Below are 9,664 nucleotides of genomic sequence, written 5' to 3'. Positions count from 1 at the left end.
CCAGAGTAAGATCCACACCAGAGTGGTACGGTAATCCTGTTCTGGAGGTCATGTTACTTGACCATGACGAACCTACGAACTATGAGGAAGAGATGATGAGCCCAGATTCCGCAAAATGGCTTGAGGCCATGAAATCTGAGATGGGATCCATGTATGAGAATAAAGTGTGGACTTTGGTTGACTTGCCCAATGATCGGCAAGCCATCAAGAATAAATGGATCTTCAAGAAGAAGACTGACGCTGACGGTAATGTTACTGTCTACAAAGCTCGACTTGTTGCGAAAGGTTTTTGACAAGTTCAAGGAGTTGACTATGATGAGACTTTCTCACCTCTAGTGATGCTTAAGTCCATTCGAATCATGTTAGCAATTGCCGCATTTTATGATTATGAAATTTGGCAAATGGATGTAAAGACTGCATTCCTGAATGGATTTTTGGAAGAGGAGTTGTATATGATTCAACCTGAAGGTTTTATCGATCCAAAGGATGCTAACAAAGTGTGTAAGCTCAAGCGATCCATCTATGGACTGGTGCAAGCATCTCAGAGTTGGAATAAATGTTTTGATAGTGTGATCAAAGCATATGGTTTTATACAGACTTTTGGAGAAGCCTGTATTTACAAGAAAGTGAGTGGGAGCTCTGTAGCATTTCTAATATTATATGTGGATGACATATTGTTGATTGGAAATGATATAGAATTTCTGGATAGCATAAAAGGATACTTGAATAAGAGTTTTTCAATGAAAGACCTCGGTGAAGCTACTTATATATTGGGCATCAAGATCTATAGAGATAGATCAAGACGCTTAATTGGACTTTCGCAAAGCACATACCTTGATAAAGTTTTGAAGAAGTTCAAAATGGATCAAGCAAAGAAAGGGTTCTTGCCTATGTTAAAAGGTGTGAAGTTGAGTCAGACTCAATGCCCGACCACTGCAGAAGATAGAGAGAAAATGAAAGGTGTTCCCTATGCTTCAGCCATAGGCTCTATCATGTATGCAATGTTGTGTACCAGACCTGATGTGTGCCTTGCTATTAGTTTAGCAGGGAGGTACCAAAGTAATCCAGATGTGGATCACTGGACAGCGGTCCAGAACATCCTGAAATACCTGAAAAGGACTAAGGATATGTTTCTCGTTTATGGACGTGACAAAGAGCTCATCGTAAATGGTTACGTCGATGCAAGCTTTGACGCTGATCCGGATGACTCTAAGTCACAAATCGGATACGTGTTTATATTGAACGGTGGAGCTATCAGTTGGTGCAGTTCTAAGCAAAGCGTCGTGGCGGGATCTACGTGTGAAGCGGAGTACATAGCTGCTTCGGAAGCAGCAAATGAAGGAGTCTGGATGAAGGAGTTCATATCCGATCTAGGTGTCATACCTAGTGCATTGGGTCCAATGAAAATCTTTTGTGACAATACTGGTGCAATTGCCTTGGCAAAGGAATCCAGATTTCACAAGAGAACCAAGCACATCAAGAGACGCTTCAATTCCATCCGCGATCAAGTCAAGGACGGAGACATAGAGATTTGCAAGATACATACGGATCTGAATGTTGCAGACCCGTTGACTAAGCCTCTCTCACGAGCAAAACATGATCAGCACCAAGACTCCATGGGTGTTAGAATCATTACTGTGTAATCTAGATTATTGACTCTAGCACAAGTGGGAGACTGAAGGAAATATGCCCTAGAGGCAATAATAAAGTTGTTATTTATATTTCCTTATATCATGATAAATGTTTATTATTCATGCTAGAATTGTATTAACCGGAAACTTAGTACATGTGTGAATACATAGACAAACAAAGTGTCACTAGTATGCCTCTACAAGACTAGCTCGTTGAATCAAAGATGGTTAATTTTCCTAGCCATAGACATGAGTTGTCATTTGATTAACGGGATCACATCATTAGAGAATGATGTGATTGGCTTGACCCATTCCGTTAGCTTAGCATTTGATCGTTTAGTATATTGCTATTGCTTTCTTCATGACTTATGCATGTTCCTATGACTATGGGATTATGCAACTCCCGAATACCGGAGGAACACTTTGTGTGCTACCAAACGTCACAACGTAACTGGGTGATTACAAAGGTGCTCTATAGGTGTCTCCGATGGTACTTGTTGAGTTGGCATAGATCGAGATTAGGATTTGTCACTCCGATTGTCGGAGAGGTATCTCTGGGCCCTCTCGGTAATGCACATCACTATAAGCCTTGCAAGCATTGTAACTAATGAGTTAGTTGCGGAATGATGCATTACAGAACGAGTAAAGAGACTTGCCGGTAACGAGATTGAACTAGGTATTGAGATACAGACGATCGAATCTCGGGCAAGTAATATACCGATGACAAAGGGAACAAGTATGTTGTTATGCGGTTTGACCGATAAAGATCTTCGTAGAATATGTAGGAATCAATATGAGCATCCAGGTTCCGCTATTGGTTACTGACCGGAGACGTGTCTCAGTCATGTCTACATAGTTCTCGAACACATAGGGTCCGCATGCTTAACGTTCGGTGACGATCAATAATATGAGTTTATGTGTTTTGATGTACCGAAGGTAGTTCAGAGTCTCGGATATGATCACGGACATGACGAGGAGTCTCAAAATGGTCGAGACATAAAGATCGATATATTGGATGACTATGTTTGGACTTCGGAAGGGTTCCGGATGAGTTCGGACGAATACCGGAGTACTGGGGGGTTACCGGAACCCCCAGGGAGTGTAATGGGCCTCATGGGCCTTGGTGGAGAGAGGAAGGGGCGGCCAGGGCAGGCCACGCGCCCCCTCCCCCTCTAGTCCGAATTGGACAAGGAAGGGGGGGCAGCGCCCCCCTTTTTCCTTCCCCCTCTCTCCTCCTTCCTTCCCTCCTACTCCTACTCATGGAAGGGGGAATCCTACTCCCGGTGGGAGTAGGGCTCCTCCAGGGCACGCCATAGGAGGGCCAGCCCTCCCCCCTCCACTCATTTATATACGGGGGAGGGGGGCACCCCATAGACACACAAGTTGATCATTGATCTTTTAGCCGTGTGCGGTGCCCCCCTCCACCATAATCCACCTCGGTCATATCATAGCGGTGCTTAGGCGAAGCCCTGCGTTGGTAGCTTCATCAACACCGTCATCACCGCCGTCGTGCTGACGGAACTCTCCCTCGAAGCTCTACTGGATCATGAGTTCGTGGGACGTCGCCGAGCTGAACATGTGCAGACCGCGGAGGTGCCGTACGTTCGGTACTAGGATCGGTCGATCATGAAGACCTACGACTACATCAACTGCATTGTCATAACGCTTTCGCTTACGGTCTATGAGGGTATGTGGACGACACTCTCCTCTCTCGTTGCTATGCATCACCATGATCATGCGTGTGCGTGGAAAATTGTTGAAATTACTACGTTCCCCAACACCTACCTAATAACTTCTAGTTACCAATACACTTTTCTATTTCCCTAATTTAACTAAATATTCCAAGTACTCCCATTTCTATCAGAAAGCGCCGCTGACAAGGAGACTCCAGAGGTGGAGAACGGGGCTGCCAACAAGCAGAGGCGGGGCGAGCTAGAACCGCAACTGACTCCAGCAGGCCTAGACTTCATCTGCAGCCTCCCCGATGATATGTTGACAGTCATCATCTCCCTCCTCCCAATCAAATATGGGGCGCGGACAACCGTCCTTTCCCAGCGGTGGTGCCCCCTATGGAACTCTAGCCCTCTCGACCTCATCGACACCCACGAGGTCTGCCATGGCTATCGCAAAAGCTTGGATGCGTTCTCCAAGATCCTTGGTAGTCACCTTGGCCCAACCAGAGCCCTTAGAATGGGCAAGTTCCGTTCCAACAGCAAGGACCGAGCCAAGCTTGATGACTAGTTCCGATCCCCCGCCATTGATCAGCTCGAGGAGCTCACTTTTGATGATGGGCATATGCGGTCGCTGCCAATTTCCGCACTCCGCCTCACACCCACGCTATGCATCGCCAAGTTCAGGAACTGCCATCCCCCCTTAATGACGCGCCCGCTCTTATTCTACCACGACTGAAGCACCTTGAGCTCGTCACCATCTGCCTCTCAAACGGTGACATGGAGCACCCGCTCCATGGTTGTACTACAATCGAGTACCTTCGTCCTTAGGAGATCTATGGGTTGAGTTCCTTCCACATCACCTCCATGACTCTCCGGACTATTTATGTTTGTTGCTGGTGCGGCAGGAAGACATCACAAGATGTGTACCACGGTATGGTCACTGAGGACACACCTGCACTTGAGAGATTACTTGTAGTTGATCAAGAAGGTCCAACAAGAATCAAAGTCATTTCTGCGCTGAAATTGACAATGGTGGGCTACTCGTCTGACAAATACTCTGAACTGGTTATTGGATCCACACCCATTCAGGTACAACAGCCGCCTTCTACCTCTCCTTCTACAAATTAACATTATTCTAATTTTGAAGATTTTTGTTCGTCTGTCATTCAGAAAATGATTCCAACAAGCTTGACCCCGAAACTATCGGCCCCAACCTGGAGCAAGTTGTCAGTTTCCTGAGATGCTTTCCGTGCCTGGAGAAGCTATATATCGAGGTGATGTTCCTTTCCTGTTAAATGTTAACCATAAGGGAGTTCAATTTGTGACACCTTTTTCCAAGTTTACAATGACAATGTACTATGATTTCTGAGGGATTCTTTTGGAGGATTTCAGTACATACATGTACCCCCCCATATTGGTTGCTTGATCCATATGGTTACAATCAATAAGCATTTCTCCTTTGGATTCATCTGTACTAGTTTTCTTAGGGAACTTTTCATCAACTCCAACCTCTTGTGAAGAAGGCTACATTTTTCTAGAATGTAATGAAATGCCCATGTTAATCATGTCAGATCAAAGATGGAATGTTAGTGCATTTTACAAATCCTACAAACCAAATAGGCCTGTAGTAATGTCCAAAACTGCATGTAGGCACTAACACGTTTTCTTCTTTTGCAGATAAGATTTGGCCCAGTGGTGGATAATGTGATACAATATAACAATCACGTCGAATGCCTAGATCTGCATCTCTTAGAAAGTACTTTGAACTCCTACCGAGGGACCTTACCAGAGATTATATTCGCCAGGTTCTTTGTTCTCAAAGCAAGGGTGCTGAAGGAAATGAGGTTTGCCCTACATTTATTTCGCAAAAATGAATGGTTTGTTGATCAGCGCAGGCGCCTGTGGCAGAATGGAATAGGCCGCAAAAATGCTTAATTTCATTTTGGAACTTCAGATGACAGAGTAATCGAAAGTCATCGTGTCAACCCCATGCATGACTTCTGAGTGGCTGACCCCTTTGCAAAAATTGTGAGGTTTCGAAACCAGACTTAGAAGTGGTAATATTAGTTTGAACCTCTCTGATATCCATGTTCAGTGGATCAGCGCGAGCGTTTGCAGCTGATGAGCTGAATTTCATTTCTAATATCAGTTTGAACCTTGTAATCTTCGAATTTGAGCCATATAACTCTGGAATTTGAACCTTGTAACATTTCGAGCTTTTGTGGTACAATCGTTGAAATGGCATCGTATGAGACTCGTATATTGGTAGCACTATTTTGACCTTAATATGCAATGGTCTTAGATTTTATTAACCATTCTCGAATTTGTTTACCTTGTCGATCTCACAGCACACGATCTGTATAGCTAACTTGACTGCAATCTTCGACATTATTGCACACAGCTGGTTTCTTCCACGGTGTGCCCTGTAGAACGCAGAATTAATTATCGCACTCGAGTGTCCATCATCACCCTTCTGTGTAACTTTGACCTCACCACCCACGGGTAAACTTATGACCGAAGTCATTCCACACACTTTGTTTTTACAAAGCTTTTTGCCAATAAACGCCCATGATTTGTCCCTCTTCTAGCTGACGCGTGGCCAAACTAGCTAGGAGGGAAGCTTGCGCGGAAATTTGCATGGTAGCGCAGGAACAGGCTCACCGACGATACATTTGGCGCCTCTTCGAGCCCACGCATGCGATGCGGTGTTGTCAAGCGTGCACTGGAATCCTCCGCTATGAACGCCGTGACAAGACGTGATGATTACAGGCCGGCCCGCCCCCATTTATTGTAGCGGCCATTTAACCCTTGTGTCTCTTCAACCTTCCGATCGCGCCCCACCATTGCAAGAAGCACACCCACCACAAGAAATTCTTAGAGGGTATCCTGCGCGGCTCCAATGGTGCTCCGAGTGGCTACCGACGACGAGCAGTAGTTCACCATGCATGCCGTGGTGGACACCCACGGAAGGTTCATGGACCTCTCGGTGGTGTACACCAATGACCTGGTCTGGGTGGAGCACTCCATCCATGTCATGGAGTTGTTGCTTGCCGAGGAGAAGTACAAGGTGGTCGGGTTCGACCTCGAGTACACCTGCGCTCGTGTCGGGTCTCGTCCCAAGGTCGCCGTCGCCCAGATGTGCCTGCGCCACCACGTCCTTGTCTACCACTACTGAAAGGATCAAGAAGAGGTGTCTAGAGGGGGGTGAATAGACTCTTAGCAAGAAAACTTGCAGTTTTTAAAATCTTTAAGTTGAAGTGGAGTTTTAGCACAAGTTCAAACATTCACAATACATATCAAGCAAGCATGACAAGAGTATATGAGCAGCGGAAAGTAAATCATGCAAGTTGCAAGAATGTAAAGGGATGGGATTGAAGTGGGCAAACGCAATTTGAGACACGGAGATTTTTTATCCGTGGTTCCGATAGGTGGTGCTATCGTACATCCACGTTGATGGAGACTTCAACCCACGAAGGGTAACGGTTGCGCGAGTCCACGGAGGGCTCCACCCACAAAGGGTCCATGAAGAAGCAACCTTGTCTATCCCACCATGGCCATCGCCCACGAAGGACTTGCCTCACTAGGGTAGATCTTCACGAAGTAGGCGATCTCCTTGCCCGTACAAACTCCTTGGTTCAACTCCACAATCTTGACGGAGGCTCCCAGGTGACACCTAACCAATCTAGGAGACACCACTCTCCAAGAGGTAATAGATGGTGTGTTGATGATGAACTCCTTGATCTTGTGCTTCAAATGATAGTCTCGCCAACACTCAACTCTCTCTCATAGGATTGGATTTGGTTGAAAGATGATTTGAGTGGAAAGCAACTTGGGGAAGGCTAGAGATCAAGATTTATGTGGTTGGAATGGGATATCTTGGTCTCGACACAAGTGTAGGTGGTTCTCTCTCAGAAAATGTATGTTGGAAGTGTAGGCACGTTCTGATGGCTCTCTGTACGAATGAAGAGTGGGTGGAGGGGTATATATAGCCTCGACACAAAATCTAACCGTTACACACAAATCACCAAACTCGGTGGGACCGAATCAGAAAACTCGGTCAGACTGATTTAGTTCAAAATGTGAACGTTAGGATTTTCGGTGGGACCGACAAGATCAACTCGGTGGGACCGATGTGCTAGGGTTAGGGTAAAGCCTCGTCTCGGTTTGACCGCTAACACAAACTCGGTGGGACCGATTTGGGTAATAGGAAAAACAGAGAGTTGGCCAAGCAAACTCGGTGGTACCGATTTCATATTTCGGTGAGACCGAAATTAATGCAATAGGCAACAGAGAGTTTGCAAGCCCATCTCGGTGAGACCGAAAGACTAGGGTTTCTGGCAGTGGCTATGTCAAGTGAACTCGGTGGCGCTGGATGAAAAGTTTCGGTGGGGCCGAGTTTGACTTTTGGTTTTGGGACATATGTGGATATGAGAAAGTGGTTGAGGGTTTTGGAGCATATCACTAAGCACTTTGAGCAAACAAGCCATTAAGCAACACCTCATCCCCTCTTAATAGTATTGGCTTTCCTATGGACTCAATGTGATCTTGGATCACTAAAATGAAAAATGTAGAGTCCTGAGCTTTTAGCTTGAGCCAATCCTTTGTCCTTATCATCTTGAAGGGGTTCCACATCCTCATGTCCATGCCACTCCACTGTTGGACTTATCTGAAATATACTAGATGAGAGTATTAGTCCAACAAGAGATATGTTGACATTAATTACCAAAATCACCCAGGGAGCACTTGTGCTTTCAATCTCCCACTTTTTGGTAATTGATGACAACATACACCAAAGCTTTAGATAAAGATACAGAGAATAACAGGTAAAGCTTTGGAAAGACATGTAACATGCATAGGCTCCCCCTACATGTATGCAATCATGTGAATATGGAACATAAGAGCATATGAGTGCATAATCATGACAGAGCAAGCAATGTGTTACATGTATCTTGGCTATATGCATCAGAGCAAAAGATGTGAATATAGGAAATGTACCTTCATGGTCATGAGTCCTTCTTGCAAACAGTATGTACATCAGCAAGAAATCCTCATGCACATGAGTGTGATGCATATACTTACCTTGTGGTCTTGAGTTGGCTTAGAAAGGGATGAACCAGAGTAAACAAGGTTAGATAACGCAGATACATCTACTTAGCCAGAGCAAACAAAAAGAACCACAAGAGTACCAAGATTGGGATGACATGTAGAGTGTGAGCATTGGTTACTCTATTAGATATAGACATGTCCCCAAAGGTAAAGATATGCAATGAATTCGAAGATTTTCTTCCCTTAGATGTCTTGCACCCCCTGAATCTTATATGGGATACTGGGAGAAGATAGGGAACAGAAGAACAGAGCAAAGAAAATACACAAACAACATGAACATGTCTTTCCCCTATAAAGACATGTGACTTATCTCCTCTTGAACACCAAGCATCTAGGGTATGTAATTCTTCTCTCCCCCTGTTTGAAGCATTCTCTCCCTGTTTTGAAGGATTAAGCTTTGATGTGAACTCTCTCTGCCCCTTTGACATCAATTTCCAAGAAGGGATCCTCTGGAGTGTGAGTCAAAATAGGTTTGGTCCTTGAGTCACAGAGCAAAGCAGCGTATAAAATGTGATGCTGGTAGAGGACAAGAATCATTGAGTGGAGCTGAGTAAAAAGGAATGCAGGATCAAGTGGCAAGTTGTTTTGTCTGCAGTGAAATCGGTGGCACCGAGGTGTGTGCTTCGGTTGCACCGAAAGGATTCGGGTTGACCGAGAGCAATAGATCGGTGTGACCGAGTTCATCACAGAGAAAGCACTTGTCACCTCAGCTCACTAGGAAGAAAGATCTCACAAGGATTTGCAATGAATTAACTGAAGAATTTGCAAGGAATTGGATGCAAGAAATGCAGAACAAAACAGAGAAAAGAAAATCTAGATGAAGTTTTTTTTGGAAGGGAAAACAAACATGCATGAGACAAATGCAAGAACACGGAAAAACACACAAGAGAACTTCATCTAGAAATGGGCGGTGACAAAGTCACCTATGTTAGAGTATATTGACTTAGGAGTCAAGTGAGGGCACTTGATCATGGGTCATACTCATCGTTTAAGCTCAAAATGGGGTTACCATTTTTCGTTTAAGCAATTTGATGTATTCACATCTTGTTGAGTTTCTTTGGCCCATGACTTGGAGTAAAGCTTCTCTAAGATGGAATAACACACCTTGGGTGGTGGTGTTGATCTTGATCATGTAATTGAACTTGTGTGGGATGCTCAAAGTTGATGTAGCTCATCAAGTTGGGAGCACCACTTATAATTTGAGTTCATCTACCTACATGGGTTAGTCTTGCAAGGAATAGCACTTGTGTATCC

Source organism: Aegilops tauschii, chromosome 2, assembly GCF_002575655.3.
Source record: "Aegilops tauschii subsp. strangulata cultivar AL8/78 chromosome 2, Aet v6.0, whole genome shotgun sequence".
Taxonomy (NCBI): domain Eukaryota; kingdom Viridiplantae; phylum Streptophyta; class Magnoliopsida; order Poales; family Poaceae; genus Aegilops; species Aegilops tauschii.
This window is presented reverse-complemented; position numbering follows the sequence as displayed.